Source organism: Muntiacus reevesi, chromosome 12 (genome assembly GCF_963930625.1).
Source record: "Muntiacus reevesi chromosome 12, mMunRee1.1, whole genome shotgun sequence".
NCBI lineage: Eukaryota > Metazoa > Chordata > Mammalia > Artiodactyla > Cervidae > Muntiacus > Muntiacus reevesi.
In genome coordinates, this window is record NC_089260.1 from 36,755,403 (window position 1) to 36,771,526 (window position 16,124).

Sequence of the window (16,124 nt, forward strand, 5' to 3'; positions counted from 1 at the left end):
TGAATGGTGCCTGCCACTTACCAAAGCCCACTAAAATTAATTTAAGCAAAAATGGAAATATGTTAAAAAGATACAGTGACCCAGTGAGAGGACTGACTGATTTGATGGGTTTGATCTCAAACCAGTTAATCCTAAAGGAAATCAACCCTGATTATCCATTGAAAGAACTGATGCTAAAGCTGAAGCTCCAAAACTTTTGGCTACCTGATGTGAAGAGCTAACTCATGGGAAAACACCGTGATGCTGGGAAGATTGAGGGAAGGAGGAGAAGGGGACAAGAGAGGATGATTTGGTTGGTTGACATCACTGAGCCAATGGACATGAGTTTGAGAAAACTCTGGGAGAAATGAAGGACGGGGAAGTCTGGTGTGCTGCAGTTTCATGGGTCGCAAAGAGTTGGACATGACTTAGCAACTGACCAACAACCACAATAATGAAGTGAAGTCAGACACCACACCTGAAGTGGAAAGTCATTTTCGTCCATTCCATCATTGCTCTCTGTCTCCCTCCCTTGGGTTTACGTGGTATCTCTGCTCTTTCTCTTTCTCTCTCTTGGCCCCTTCATTTCCTTCTCCTTAGCAGGTTGACACTCACTTGTGCACATAGTAGAAAATGTGTGTGTGTTGTGAGTGTGTGTGTGTGTGTGAGAGAGAGAGAGAGATGGAAGAGCAAGACAGAATAATGATTTTTTACTATCACTTTAGAATTGCAAAGTTGAGGCTTCCATTTATTATCACTCATCATCTGAGTTTGTCTCTGATTTTTAATAGAAATTCAGCAATCTGCTTCTTCCAAATATTCACACTTTAGAGCTTGTAAATGCAATTACTTATAGATTTATTTTCTCTGAAGTTTATGACAAAGCCTTTTGAAGTGTTGTCTGTTTATTCCTTAATTTCCTCATGAAAACTGCCTCTATAACTTCATCTTTCTAGTGTCTTGAATTACTCTCCTCTACTACCTTTGGAGGTATGAAAGTTCCTTCATTGTGAGGTGTTTATTCTCATCTCTTTTTATTCCTTTGGGCAATTTCACTTTTTGCTCTTTAAAAATGCCTAATTATTTACCCAATTTAAATAATTCATCTCACCTACTAGAAAGTGGGAGTTCAATACATCTCAAACTTGTATTTCTGAAGTTAGGAAATTTATATAAGAAATAGAACAAGGAAATAATGAAATTATGCCCCATTTATTATAGTGACACAGTGAGATAACATGTAAAAGTCCTGACTATGGTCGTTGGCACGTAGAAATCACGTTGTATGTGGGTGTCTGTGTGTGTTGCCTTATCAGTGAGGAGCAGGTGGTCTAGTGGTTAGGAGTCTGGCCTCTGGAGCTATACTGACTTGGTTCAAATCCAGGCAACATCATATAGTAGCTGTGACTTTGAGCTACCTTCCTAACCACATTGTATGTAGTTTAGTCATCTGCAAAATTGAGATAACAGTACCTATCTCAAAGTGTGAGAATTAAATGTGATAATTCAGAGTAAAACTCAAAGGGCAGTAGTACCTGATATTCATAATTACTTGGTAGATATTTAATTATTAATATCATTTAGCAGATAATCTACCTTCCCCATCATTTATAGTATAATATATGAAGGAGAAAACTGGGTTTCTATTTCTGCATGATATTTCATGGCCTCTATACATACATTATCTGATTCTTTACCAGCTTTGCCTGAGGGATTTGATCAGCCCAGAGGGGAAAAAATAAGACTTTCAGTCTACCTTGGGGTGTCCTCAAGAATCTATTTTCATTAAAAAATTTCCAAGTTAGAAAAAAGGTAACCAACTGAACATTCTTGAAAAGGATTCAGGATTTCCAAGACCTGGTTTACCCAGAGATAACCTCAATTTCTGCAGCCATGCTAAGGATAGCAGCAATTTATCTCGCTGCCATGCTCTTTCTCTATTTTAATATAAGTAACTTCTTGTACAATCTGCATTTTACCCAGGCCTATAAATCTGGATGTCTCTCAAATTCTCTCATGGTAATATGGAAGTCCACATGTGAAAGACATTAAAAAGCCCAGCAAGGAGCTTCCGTGGTCGTCCAGGGGCTGAGGCTCTGTGCTCCCAATGCAGGGGGCCTGGGTTCAATCCTTCGTCAGAGAACTAGATCCCATATGCCAAAATGAAGATCATGCACACAGCAATGAAGATTGAAGATTCTGTGTGCCACAGGCAACTAAGACTGGCCTAGCGCAGCCAAATAAATGTTAAAAAAAAAAAGCCTAGCAAGAAGACTGCAAAGAACTATGCTGTGGACTGAATGTATCCTAGTTTGTTGTTCAGTCGCCACGTTGTGCCCGACTCTCTGGGACCCCATGGACTGTAGCTTGCCATGCTTCGCAGTCCCTCACCATCTCCGGGAGTTTGCTTAAGTTCATGTTCAGTATCCTAGCCCCCACACTCCCGATCCATTTGTCGAATGAACAAATGGGCCTAGCTCCCACAGGTCATGATATTAGGAGGTGGGTTCTTTGGAAGGTGATTAGGTCAGGAGACAGAATCCTTATGATTGAAATCAGTGCTCTTATAAAATGCTTCAGAGAGATCCTTCTCCGATTCCTCCCAGTGAGGATGCTGTGAGAAGGCGCCATCATGAAAGAAACAGGAAGAGAACCTTCATCAGAATGTGATCATGTTGGCGCCTTGACCTGGAGCTTCCCAGCCTCCAGAACCGTGGGAAATAAATTTCTGTTGTTTATAAGCCACCCAGTCTGTGGTGTTCTGTTACAGCCACCTGAACAGACTAAGATGGACTATAAATTGGGCTTTGCCTGTAAGCATGTCATAAAAAGTGACAACTCAGCTGTCACTTATTTATTTCTTCAATAAAGCTTCCATAGGAAAAGATTTATTAAAAATTCAGAATATAGCATAGTTTCCTCAAAGGATAGGAACATATTGACAAATGATAACAGGTTTTGAGCATAGGACACCTGAGTGAAGTACATTGAACTCAGCCAGGAGATCTGAGGTAAAGTCACTCTGACTATAGACACTCCATGTGTCTTACATGAGATGTCACTGCCAGTTCTTCATAACTGCTCTGTTTCAAGCATAACATAATTGGAAATATGAAAAACTTTGGAAGTTATTGGCTAAGTCATCCAGGGTTATGCAGATTATTTGACTCTTGAATATTTACCATGCGCTTATGGAAAAGTCACTTAGACTTTTAATATATATGTTAAATGGAAATATTTACAAACACTTATTGTGAAATATTTGACAGCTTTGGCAATGTATAGGTCCAGGCTCAGATGCAAATGAGTTGAGAGCTTCTAATTACTGTCTTGAGAAGACACGCCTTTAAAGAAAATGGGGTAAGTGACAGCTTAAACATCCTATTTTAAAATCCTATGTTTTGGAAAAGCATTGCATCTCTTTGCGAAAGATAATAGTTCTAACTTGTTGGATCAAATAAATGCAATTTGTGTCTTTCACTGTCAGAGGTTGTAGCCTATAGATATACACATAGCGTTAGTGCAGGAAAATTACTCCCTTATTGTATTTGAAAAATGAACTGAGAGTAAGGTCAAAGCACAGAGGCTGTTTCCTCTGTAGTAGGAAAGGGGACTAATCACATAATTGGAAGAGACTGAAATGGAGCCTTTGAAGAAACTGACTTCCTGATAAGAATTCAAATCAGAGAACTGAGTAGGTCTTAGGGAAGGCCCTCTGCAAAGCAAGACAGCGTGCATCTGGGTATACATCTTTGTCAGGCCTGCCTCACTTCTTTGTTGTTTTAAGAAATGTATTTAGGATTCAGGTTGTATTTAGGAATCAGAAGTACAAAGTAGCGCATTCAGTGGTCATGTGCTCAGAAGTGTCCAGGAAATTCAGCAATGCACAGTCACAGGCCAGGTAAAATGGACCCAAAGGTGATAGGGGTTCAGGAGGGTGCACCTGTTGACCAGGTGTGCTGACACGGAAGTGCTAATGCATTAAGGCTGCCAGGGCTCTGCACAGTTATGCAATGCAAGGATAACGCCAAACAGGCTGAGGCACACACACACACACACACACACACACACATACACACACACACACACACAGAGGCCAAGAGCAGCCAAGCATAATAATGATAGGGCTAGGGACTTTGGAAATGGCAACCCACTCCAGTATTCTTGCCTGGACAATCCCTTCGTCAAAGGAGCCTGGTGGGCCACAGTCCATGGGGTCACAAAGAGTTGGGCATGACTGAGCGACTAACACAGAGGGACTTTGAGTTGAGGAATTACAGAATGAGCATCTCACAGGTGCCCACCCCTCCCATTCTCAGTCTCCGCCCCTGTTGCACACAAGACCCCAAGGGAATCAAACAGAGGCCATGAAGCACAGGCATCAAGGGCATGATGATCACTGGCATGGCAGCGTGGCTGTTGTTGGTCCTGTTAAGGTGCTAGCCTGGCGGGCTTAGGGTGCCCGGAGCACCCGGACACAGGGCCCCTTACCCCCGTTCCCCCTTCCACGCCGCTCCAGCTTCTGGGGAACCTGTTGCAGCTAGTTGGGACGCCTGGACCAGGTACTTCTGGAGGTGGAGGTGGCCCTAATGGGGGTGGGGTGGGGGCAGCGGGCAGAATTCTGGATTCGCAGAGATGGGACTGGAGGCGGGAATTTCATTTCTCTGAATGAACACGGGCTTCCTTGGTGTCTCAGATAGTAAAGAATCTGCCTGCAATGCAGGAGACTTGGGTTCCATCCCGGGTGGGGAAGATCCCCTGGAGAAAGGAATGCATACCCACTCCAGTATTCTTGCCTGGAGAATCCCGTGGACAGAGGAGCCTGGTGGGCTAAGTCCATGGGGTGGCAAGGAGCAGGACACGATTGGGTGAGCAACACTGAATGAAGATGGAGCAGTGTGCTCGTGAGTCCTGAGAGAGGCTGAGGCGCCTGGGGTCCTGCCTTCAGGGATAGAAGGAGACTGGGGGTGGGGTGCTTCCTTCCAGGACATTGGTTGTTAGGGAAGAGGAGACCGCGGTGGGCAGGCAGGCCTGCAGGGAAAAGGGGCGGTGGGCTTGAGCTCTTGCCTCAGGACAGCGTCCTGCTCCATGCCTTCCCCTTACTCCTGGGTCCTGCGGGAGCAGGAACTGGGGCAGACTGGTCCCAGGGAAAGGCGAGCGGAAAGGTCCGTTCTGTTGAAGGTGGGGAGGTGTTGAGGACCTCGCCACCTAGTTCTGGGGGGCCAGGGGGCTGGGGGACCTGAACTGCTAGATCTTGAGGGGAGAGGATGTGGTGTTGGACTCCTGGGTCTGAAGGGAACTGGGGGTGGGGTTCCAGGGTCTCAGCTGTGGAAGAGCCGGGAGCCCAGACCAATAGGCTGGACACCAGCTCAGTGTAGCTCTCCAGTGTGGGCTGGGCCCTGCCCTGTGGTGATGCTATGCAGCTCTTCAGCAATGTTGGGCACATCAGTTCAGTTCAGTTGAGTCGTTCAGTCATGTCCGACTCTTTGCGACCCCATGAACCACAGCACGCAAGGCTTCCCTGTCCATCACCAACTCCCGGAGTCCACCCAAACCCATGTCCATTGAGTCGGTGATGCCATCCAACCATCTCATCCTCTGTTGCCCCCTTCTCCTCCTGCCCTCAATCTTTCCCAGCATCAGGGTCTTTTCCAATGAGTCAGCTCTTCGCATCAGGTGGCCAAATATTGGAGTTTCAGCTTCAGCATCAGTCCTTCCAATGAACACCCAGGACTGACCTCCTTTAGGATGGACTGGTTGGATCTCCTTGCAGTCCAAGGGTCTTCTCCAGTACCACAGTTCAAAAGCATCAATTCTTCTGCACTCAGCTTTCTTTAGAGTCCAGCTCTCACATCCATACATGACTACTGGAAACACCATAGTTTCGACTAGATGGATCTTCATTGATAAAGGAATGTCTCTGCTTTTTAATATGCTGTCTAGGTTGGTCATAACTTTCCTTCCAAGGAGTAAGCATCTTTTAATTTCATGGCTGCAATCACCATCTGTAGTGATTTTGGAGCCCAGAAAAATAAAGTCAGCTACTGTTTCCACTGTTTCCCCATCTATTTGCCATGAAGTCATGGGACCGGATGCCATGATCTTAGTTTTCTTTTTTTCTTTTTTCTTTTTCAGTGGGTTTTGTCATACATTGATATGAATCAGCCATAGAGTTACACGTATTCCCCATCCCAATCCCCCCTCCCACCTCCCTCTCCACCCGATTCCTCTGGGATCTTAGTTTTCTGAATGGCACATCAACGTTGACTAAAAAATATAGTCACAACTTGAAAGTAAAGAGTTGGGAAAGTGTAGGACTCCAAGTCCAGGAGACAGCATCTCAGTGATATGGTTAGTTTCTCAGTCATGTCTGACTCTTTCCTACACCATGGATGCAGCCCACCAGGCTCCTCTGTCTGTGGAGATTCTCCAGGAAAGAATACTAGAGTGGGTTGCCAGGGAAGATCCAGGAGATCGTCCCAACCCAGAGATCGAACCCAGGTCCCCTGCATTGCAGGCGGATTCTTTACTGTCTGAGGCACTAGGGAAGCCCAAGAATACTGGAGTGGGTAGCTTAACTCTTCTCCAGGGGATCTTCCTGCCCCAGGAATCAAACCTGGGTCTCCTGCATTGCAGGCAGCTTCTTGACCAGCTGAGTTACCTGTAAGAAAACTGCTTCAAGGAGGCAGGAGGGGGAGTCCGGCTATATACAAGTTTGCAACAAAGGGAACAGGCAGTCTGAATAATGATGATCAGGTATCAAGTTAAGGAATTTAGCCTTCTCTGTGTGGGAAGATGCAAGTCTCTTCGCTCACTGAATTCTTTCCTTTCAATATGCACCTCAGCTATCTGGGGCCAAATCCTATTTCCTTGTTCACCTTATGGAGTGGCAGATGACTGATTCCTGTATACCTTGAGCTCCTCAGCAATCACCAAGGGGGGAGGTTGGCGGCATCTGCTGGATTGCAGTTTTGGGATCCCTCATTCACATTTGGAGACCAGAAATCGCTGATAGCTGTGACATTTCTTGTGTATTAATATGGTAGGAGATATTTTCATTTCAAATCAGTATCACAGGCAGGTGATGTTTCTGGCTGTGGGGTTGTGGGGTCAAACTCTTCACACCCTTCTTGGTGGTAAGGCTCCAGAGACCAGGACTGCTTCATTTTTTAAAGCAAGTTTATCACTTAGAGCAAAGACTTAAGCTGAACCCACCCTTTGTACTCCGACACTGAATTAAATCTCATCTGTGGAGTTTTGGGTGAAGTAGAAAAAAGAACCTTATTGCTTTTCCAGGCAAAGGGGGGCTACAGTGGGCTAATGCGCTCTAAACTGTGAGTCCTGACCCAGGGGTTCTTGTTGGGAGTTTCATAATAAATGACCCAAAAAGACTGCTTATGTGCTCAGCTCGTGGACATTCTTCTGATTGGTTGGTGGTGAGGTAAGTGGGGGAGTCAGCATCATCAAGCTTCTTGTTCCAACTAGTCTTGGGTCGTTTGCTTGTGGGCGGCATACTGTTAACTTCTTCCACCTGGCTGGGGTTTCAGTGCCTTCAAAACAGCTCAAAGATATGTATTATTACACACGGGATTCCCTGGTGGCTCAGATGGCAGAGTCTGCCTGCAATGCGGGAGACCTGGGTTTGATCCCTGGATTGGGAAGATCCCCTGGAGAGGGAAATGGCAACCCACTCCAATATTTTTGCTGGAAAATCCCATGGATGGAGGAGCATGCCAGGCTACAGTCCACGGGGTCGCAGAGTCGACCCAACTGAGCGACTTCACTTTCATTTCCTTTCATACATATCCCTTGAGGGGAACCAGAACCTTGCTCCAAGGCAGAATTATTGTTTCTTGATTGTTCCTCCCTTGTTTCTGCACCCCTTCCCTAATTAGCAACTATTTGAATTGCCCACTGGAACTCAAGGGAAGTCCTGGAGGCTGAATGAAGCTTACCCTGAAAGCAAGAAAATGGGAAGGGGAGGGAAGCGTGTGCACAGAAAAACTTTTATGCCCAGGAGTACCAGGGTCCTGCTCCATTTCAAGATGGGAGTCCAGCTTCCAGGAAAGAAGACCATCATTGCTTCTGAGTGGAATTACTGGGCAAGAAAGCTTGTGGGCCATCTTTCTAGTTGATGCTTAGAAAAAGCATCTCTTTGGTAGGGAAGGAGGAAAGTCCTATGTGAGCCTACTATTTGGCAGCTTCTGGTTTGGGACTTAGTTGGTGGTGTGATCTCTTCTTGTTGTTGTTTAGTTGCTGAGCCTCCTCTGACTCTTTGCAACCCCATGGGCTGTAGCCCGCCAGGCACCTCTGTCCATGGGATTCTCCAGGCAAGAATACTGGAGTGGGTTGCCTTTTCCTGCTCTAGATCTCTCATTACAGCTACATAAATATTGTGAGCCATCTGAGAGAGAAAAAAGCTCCCTCTGGGAGAGGGAGTTGGATGATTTGGAGTCCTCCTTTCACAAACTCTCCAGCTCTGTACCACGAAACAGAGGCTCATGTGCACCTTAGCCTCTGGGACCATTTCTGTTTCCAGAAGGTTGCAGGAAGATTTATAAAATTCTAGTCCTGAAGACCAACTTTACTTTCACCTCACTGATGGGCAGGCCCTGATTTTTTTCCAGAAACCAAGTTTTTGCTGACTTCCTGTGGGCAGGTCCCTGCCTTATTTCAGTAGCCAAGTCCCACTCACATAGCCTCATCCATCCTGGTTCTCTTCTGATACTGCAGCCTTGCCTCACACCATCTCACCCTCCCAGTGACTGGAGTGCAGCCCCTAAGTCACAGCCATCTTGGCCATGTACTTGCTTCCTACTGGTCAGCTTGCTGACCAAGCAAGGTTTCCTTGACACCATGCTCCCTTGTGATGGGGCCACCTCTGAAGTCTGCTCTGTTCTGGACTATAAGAGCACTGATGGCAGAGTTGGCTTCTATCTTGTTCAGCATTGTATCTCTAGGGTCCTGAGTGGTGCCTGGCACATACTAGCAGTCTAATAAGTTTGCTTTTTAGCTGCTAGTATCTGCTTTAGTCATCTGTGTTGCCCTGACTAATCCATCCTACCTAGTTCTGGAGTCTGAGGTCTCACCCTCCTTCTCTGATTGATTCCCAATACTGACATACATAATTTAGTTGCAGTCCCATACTAATTATTATTCATAGGAATAGTTAGTGCTTTTCATCATCAAAATGTCTTCCAATTTTAGTTAATTAATCAACCACTGGTTTGTATGGAGGTGACTATAAAATCTGATATGTGGTGATAAATCATTGTAAAATAGCCTGACAGTTTATATGGAAAGAGATAAATGGAAGTTACTTTCAGATTAACCATTGTAGGGAAGTCAATCTGAGGAGTATGTTGTGATTACCTTTGCACAATGAGTCAAGGATACCTGGGTTCAATCTTCAATCCATCACTTCCCAGCTGACTATTGTGAGCAGGATGATTAACCTTCCATCTCAGTATCCTTGTGTGTGAAATGAGGGTAATGCTAGGATCTACATCAGAAAGCTGTGAAGATTAAATGAAAATAACATGCAGAACACCAAATACTGTGCTTAGTAACAGGGAGGGTTCAATAAATACCTAATGATTGTGTAACTCTATAAACTGCTACTCAAGTCACAATTGCAAAATTTCCTAAAACTTTGAAGTAGTGGAAATTTACTTTTTGGTGCAGTACAAACAGTGGCAGAAACGAGACTTCTTCTAGTTGTAAGGGTGGACTTGAGCAAGTTACTTCACATGACCAGGTTGTGTAGATCCTGGGAAGCATGGTTCACAATATGCAATAGAATGGAAGCCCTTGGAGCTTGATTTGATATCCTGACATCTTAATTTTCTTCTGTATAAAATGTGCGTATTAATGATTACTTTCCAGAGGTAGAAGGATTAATTGAGGCAATGTTTATAAAATTCTTGGCCTAACATATGGTAGGTACTTGAAAAGTAGTTATTATTTTGGAAAAATAAAAATATATTTAGTAATTAATACCATGTACAGAGTTAGCTCTAAAGTCATTTTAGTTCATGAATATTGAAATACATTGTACTTAACTTGGATTTGAAGTAAAACTGTAATTTTAAAACTATGAAAGCCAAGAAAAATTTCCACTTTATAAAAAAAGCAAAATAATCTTCAGGAAAAGGACATTTCCCCCAATTCTTTTCTTCTCTGAATCTTTGGAAGGTTGATGTCTTCTTTGTGTGAGTCTCTCGCTCTGTTGATGTATATAGGTTAGATTTATTTTATTTTGAATCTCTACAATGCAAAACTCCTCTCTTTGATAAAATCCTAATATTTTTGAAATTGAATTTTTTTCCTCATTACATCTGTATTTCTTCTTGACACCGTTACTACCATCTTCTATAATTTAATTTTCAGTTCAAGTTCCTTCTGTTTGTATTCACTTTCTGCATCTCTTTTGCCACTTTTCATCCTGCTCAGACCTGCCAGCTTTGAAATTTGCCCTAGCATCAGCTCAGGTTCAGGGCAGACCCAATGACATCACATGGATGACTGCAGAAAGCCTTAGAAGAAGCTGCATTAAAGTTCCAGAGGGATCTATGGTCAGGCATTTGGGGCAGAGACCTAGCACTATGCTACCCCTACCCAAATTTCTCTACAGTCCTTCCTTCAAGGCCACTGCATACAATTATTGTGTAGATAAGGGCAGTGGCTGAAAGAGTGGGGCATGAAATCCGGCCTGCTCATGACCTACAGAGCGGTGCTCTATTTGTGATGCTATATATACTGGGGGGGTATATGTAGCTTCCTAAGTGGTGCAGTGGTAAAGAAACTGCCTGGCAGTATGACAAAACCCACTGAAATGTTGTAAAGTGATTGGCCTCCAACTAATAAAATAATATTTAAAAAAAAAAAAATAAAAAAAAAAAAATAAATAAAAATATGACAACCATAAAAAAAAAAAAAAAAGAAACTGCCTGGCAATACAGGAGATGCAGGAGACTTGGGTTCTATCCCTGGGTCGGGAAGATCTCCTGGAGGAGGAAATGGCACCCCACTCCAGTATTCTTGCTGGGAAAATCCCATGAACAGAGGAGTCTGGTGGGCTACAGTCCATGGGTTGTAGAGTCAGACATGAATGAGCATGCACTTATACACCTACTAGGAAGAAGGATGTGTTTATCTAATTCACACAAAGACATCATCTGAGTTACCAGGAGATCTGCCTTCTTTTTGGGAATTCCTAGAAATTTACACAAGGTGGAAAGAACAGAGGTCATTTTCTTCCCTTGTGTGGACAAGTTACTCTTTCAGAATGTGTTTTGTACTTTCCCCCTCTGCTCCGTTGCTCATGATTTTCTCCTTGCTTGGAATGTCTTTGCTGCATCTCTTTCCTCACTCCTCACCTTGGCTGTCCAATCGGAGGCAACCTCCAAGTTTATCTTAAACATCATCTTTATGAAACTTTCATGTCATCTTGTGGCAGACACACTCTAAGGTGACTCCCAAATGAGTCAAGTCTTCATATTTTCCCCTCTTAATTGCAGGCAGAACTTGTGATTTACTTCTAGCTGATAAAAGATGGCAGTGGTAATGGGATAGTTGTTGCATGGTTATCTTGAATTACAGAAGATTCTGTCTTAGCAGACTGGAGAGAGGGATCCTTTTACTGACCTTGAAGAAGTTAACTGCCATGTGTGAGAAGGCTTGTGAGAGGGCTATGGTGGCCTCTAGGCACTGACAGCCAGTAGGAAAATAGGGATGTCAGTCCTACAACCTGCAAGGGACTGGATTTTGCCAGCAGCCACATAAACCTGGGAAAGTATCCTGAGCTCTAGACAAGAATGAAGCTTATCCACTGTTTGGATTTCAGCCTGATAAGACACTGGACAGAGGACCCAGCTAAGTCAAGCCAAGACTTTGGCACATAGTGACCATGAGATAATCAATAGGTGTTCTTGTTTTTTCAGGTAAGGCTTTCTTGGGGCCCCTGCTGCATCGGGGGGGGGGGGCGGAGCAAGAACAAGTAACAGTTTCCCTTGCTGGTCACTCACTGAAGGGGGGCAAACTTGTTCCTTCTATGGGGTGAGGGTATAGTTGTTTTAATGTGCACCTCCTTCATGGGAAATAGTATGTAACAGGTCTCTGACTGCCTTCATGATGTATTGTGATATTGTTTTACTTTTATGTTACTTTTGCTACAATATCTATGAAATTATATTGTTATTGATCATTAACTTGTCTGTTTATTGTGCTTGACTTAATGATCCCAGGTTATGTAGAAACATCTAAGCAGGCAATCAAGACATAAATAACAATGCACAAATAACAAAACCACTGGGTTAAGTGACAGCAGTCTTTGTCTAACTCAGAAGATCTGGACAATGCTATCAGTTATCTTTTATTATTGCGCACAAGTGTGTGCATGCTGCATGCTAAGTCGCTTCAGATGTGTCTGACTCTTTGTGACCCCATGGACAATAGCCCCCCAGGCTCCTTTGTCCATGGAATTCTCCAGGCAAGAATGCTGGAGTGGGTTGCCATGCCCTCCTCCAGGGGATCTTCCCCATCCAGAAATAGAACCCGAGTCTCCTGTGTCTCCTGCATTGGCAGGTGGGTTCTTTACCACTAGCACCACCTGGGAAGCCCCACCCACATGCGCATCACAGGAGATAAGAAATTCATGTCATTGTGTCCATTTGTAAGAAAGGAGAGAGATATAAAAAGACATTCTTTGGTAGTTTACAGGGCAAAGAAATGTATGGTAGTTTACAGGGCAAAGAAATGTATGGAGAAAAAAAATACACCCTCACAAAAGTAGTAAACAATTTCTATTTATTTGAAAAGTGTTTAAAATTGCCATGAAGTTTTTTTTAGAAAAAAATATATATAATTTTTGGTTTTTATATTAAGAAAATATAGATTTGTCACATTTGTCCCAAATTGACATCTCGTTTAAAAAAATTAAACCAAGTGCACAGATCAAAATGGTGACATAGCTCATTTCCAACTTCAGACTGCCTCACAAGAAGACCAACTATCCACTATCCACAGGCAAAGTACCATTGTGAAAACCCAAAAAACCCAGAGGTGAGGCTGAAGCACCCCCAGGGACCACAGAGATCCTGAAGGATCTTACCTCAGATGGGTACTCTGACTGCATCGCCCGTCTCCCAGCACTGCACAATAATACACTGAGGGTCTGCGGTTTCTCCCAAGAGCCCAAGGTGGACATCCAGCTTCCTCTTCACTGCTTGGTGCTTCCCAAGAGACCCAGGGATAGCTGGGGAAATCCATGGGGCTTGACTACTGAGAATCAAATAGAAACAGAGAGGGTTGTCAGGGCTTACAACAATTAGCACTGTACCTGTTAGAATGTCTACTATCAATAAGATAAGAGGTAACAAATGCTGGGGAGGATGTAGATAAAATAAAACTCTTGTGCACTGCTGGTACAGTCATTACAGACCGCAGTATAGAGGTTCCTCAAAAAATTAAAAATAGGACTTCCATATGATTCAGAAATGCCCCTGCAATATATATCCCAAGGAAATAAATTCACTGTCTTGAGGATATATCTGCACCCCTATGTAGATATCTGTGTGGATTGCAGCATTATTTACAATAGGCAAGTCATGAAAACAGCTTATGTCCAGTAGCAGATAAATGGTTTGAAAAAAGATAAATGGAAAGAAAATAATGGATAGATATTATCCAAGGATTCAAAAGTAAGGAAATTCTGTCATTTGCAACAACATGGATGAAACTTGAGGACCTTATGTTAAGTGAAATATACCAAGTGGAAAAAGACAAATACCGTATGATCTTACTTTATGTGGAGTCTAAAAAAAAGTACAAAACAAAAAAACTGAACTCATAAAAACAGAATGGATTGATGGTTGCAAGGGTACAAGTGAGAACTGGGTGAAACTGGTCAAAGGATAAAACTTCCAGTTACAAGATGAGTGAGTTCTGGGGATATAACGTATATATATAGCATGGTAACTATAGTTAACAAGAGTATATTGTACATTTGAAAGTCACTAAGAGATTTAATGGTGTCCCAGGTGGTGCAGTGGTAAAGAATCTGCTTACCAGTGCAGGAGAAGCGAGAGACTTGGGTTCAATCCCTGGGTCGAGAAGATCCCCTGGAGGAGGAAATAGCAAACCACTCCAGTATTCTTGCTTGGAGAATCCCCATGGACAGAGAAGCCTTGTGGGCTATAGTCTACAGGATTGCAAAGAGTGGGACACAACTGCACACACACTGAGAGATTTAAAGGTTTTACCATACAGAAAAGTTTGTAGCTTTGTAACTATGTGAGTTGAATCTTTGATCTTTCTGCAGTGTATACATATATCAAACCATTCTGTTACAAATCTTAAACTTATATACAATGCTTTAATATAATGTTGTAATGTCAATTTTATCTCAGTAAAGCTGGAAGACAATAGCATTTCCATAGTAATATTGAGTGACAAAATGACATTATATAAAGTGATATGAATAGTGAAAGAGTCCCATTGATTACAAAGCATGTCCTCCAAACCCCGGGCCTTCCTTTCTTTTTGCTCTAATGCTACTTTGACCAAAGCTCCACTAAAGCAGTTACTGTATTGTATTGGAATTACATATCCATTATCACATGGGCGAGGGTGTGCAAGGATTTGGTGAACACAAAGGGAGAGCCTGTGTTGTGGCTGTCAGCTTGGATGGAAGAATATTGGGCCAGTGATTGTTAACATCCAACCCTTCCACCAGAAGTGAGAGACCCAGTGAGGGTCAGACCCCCACCCACTGGATGGAGGGCAGTGGGGGACAATGGAGAAGGCAGCAGGAAGTATTCATTGCCATGTTCCATGAAAATGAAAAGATGGGTGGATTGGGGATTTTATCTCCCCACCCACAGCCCATTGACTTAAAGCCCTCCTTTAAAATATTTGTTAATATTTTGCAGGTTTCACCCTTGTGGCTCAGTTCCAGAGCAGTGCACCTAACGAAGAATTAAGTTCATACAAATTTAAATATTTAAACATATTTACAATTGCCAGAACATGGAAGCAACCTAAGTGTCCATCAACAGATGAATGAATAAAGAAGATGTGGGACACATATACAATGGAATACTACTCAGCCATAGAAAAGAATGAAATTTTGCTATTTGCAGTGACATAGATGGACTTTTATGCTAAGTGAAATAAACCATACAGAGAAAGACAAATAGTGTATTATATGGCTTAAGTGTTGGACTTCCCAGGTGGCGCTAGAGGTAAAGAACCCTCCTGCCAGTTCAGGAAATGTAAGAGATGTGGGTTCTATCCCTGGGTTGGGAAAAACCCCTGGAGAAGGGCATTGTAATCTACATTAGTATTCTTGCCTGGAGAATCTCATGGACAGAGTAGCCTGGAAGGCTATGGTCCAAAAGGTTGCAAAAAATCAGACATTACTGAAGTGACATAGCATGCACACACACATGTCAGTTATATGTAGAATCTAAAAAATAGCAGAAACTAGTGAATATAACAGAAAAGAAGCATACCCACAGATATGGAGAACAAACTAGTGGTTACATCAGTCAGGGAGGGGGAAGTGGCAGTATAAGGTGGGGGAGTGGGAGTAGTATAAACTACTGGATATAAGATAAGCTACAAGTATGTATTCTACAACACAAGGAGTATAACCAGTATTTTGCAGTAACTATTAATGGAGTGTAATCTTTAGAAATTGTTTAAAAAATAAATAAAATAACAAGATCATTAAGTTTTTCTTTAACCCTATGAAAAGTACCCATAAACCCTCCATACTTCTTTAAATCCTCCTTTTCTCCTCCCATTGACTGTTCAGTTCAACTGGACAACCAACTGCCTCATCTCCTTAGTACCTGCTCTCACTTCCCCACCGCACCACACTTTGCCTCTCAAGTCCAGAGGTACTTCTTCCTATTACATGCTCCCTACACCTCTGCGCTCTTTATTATATAAATTGACTAAGCTTCTTTGCTAAATTGTTGCCTTCTTCTAGGAATATACTTACATTCTGAACCTGTTCTTCCAATTTTCTAGTACCAGTACAGCTCTGAGCACTTGAAATGTGGTTAAGCCAATTTGAGATATGAGGTGTGTATATACATACTGAATTTCAAAGACTAAATGTGAAAAATGATTGTAAAATA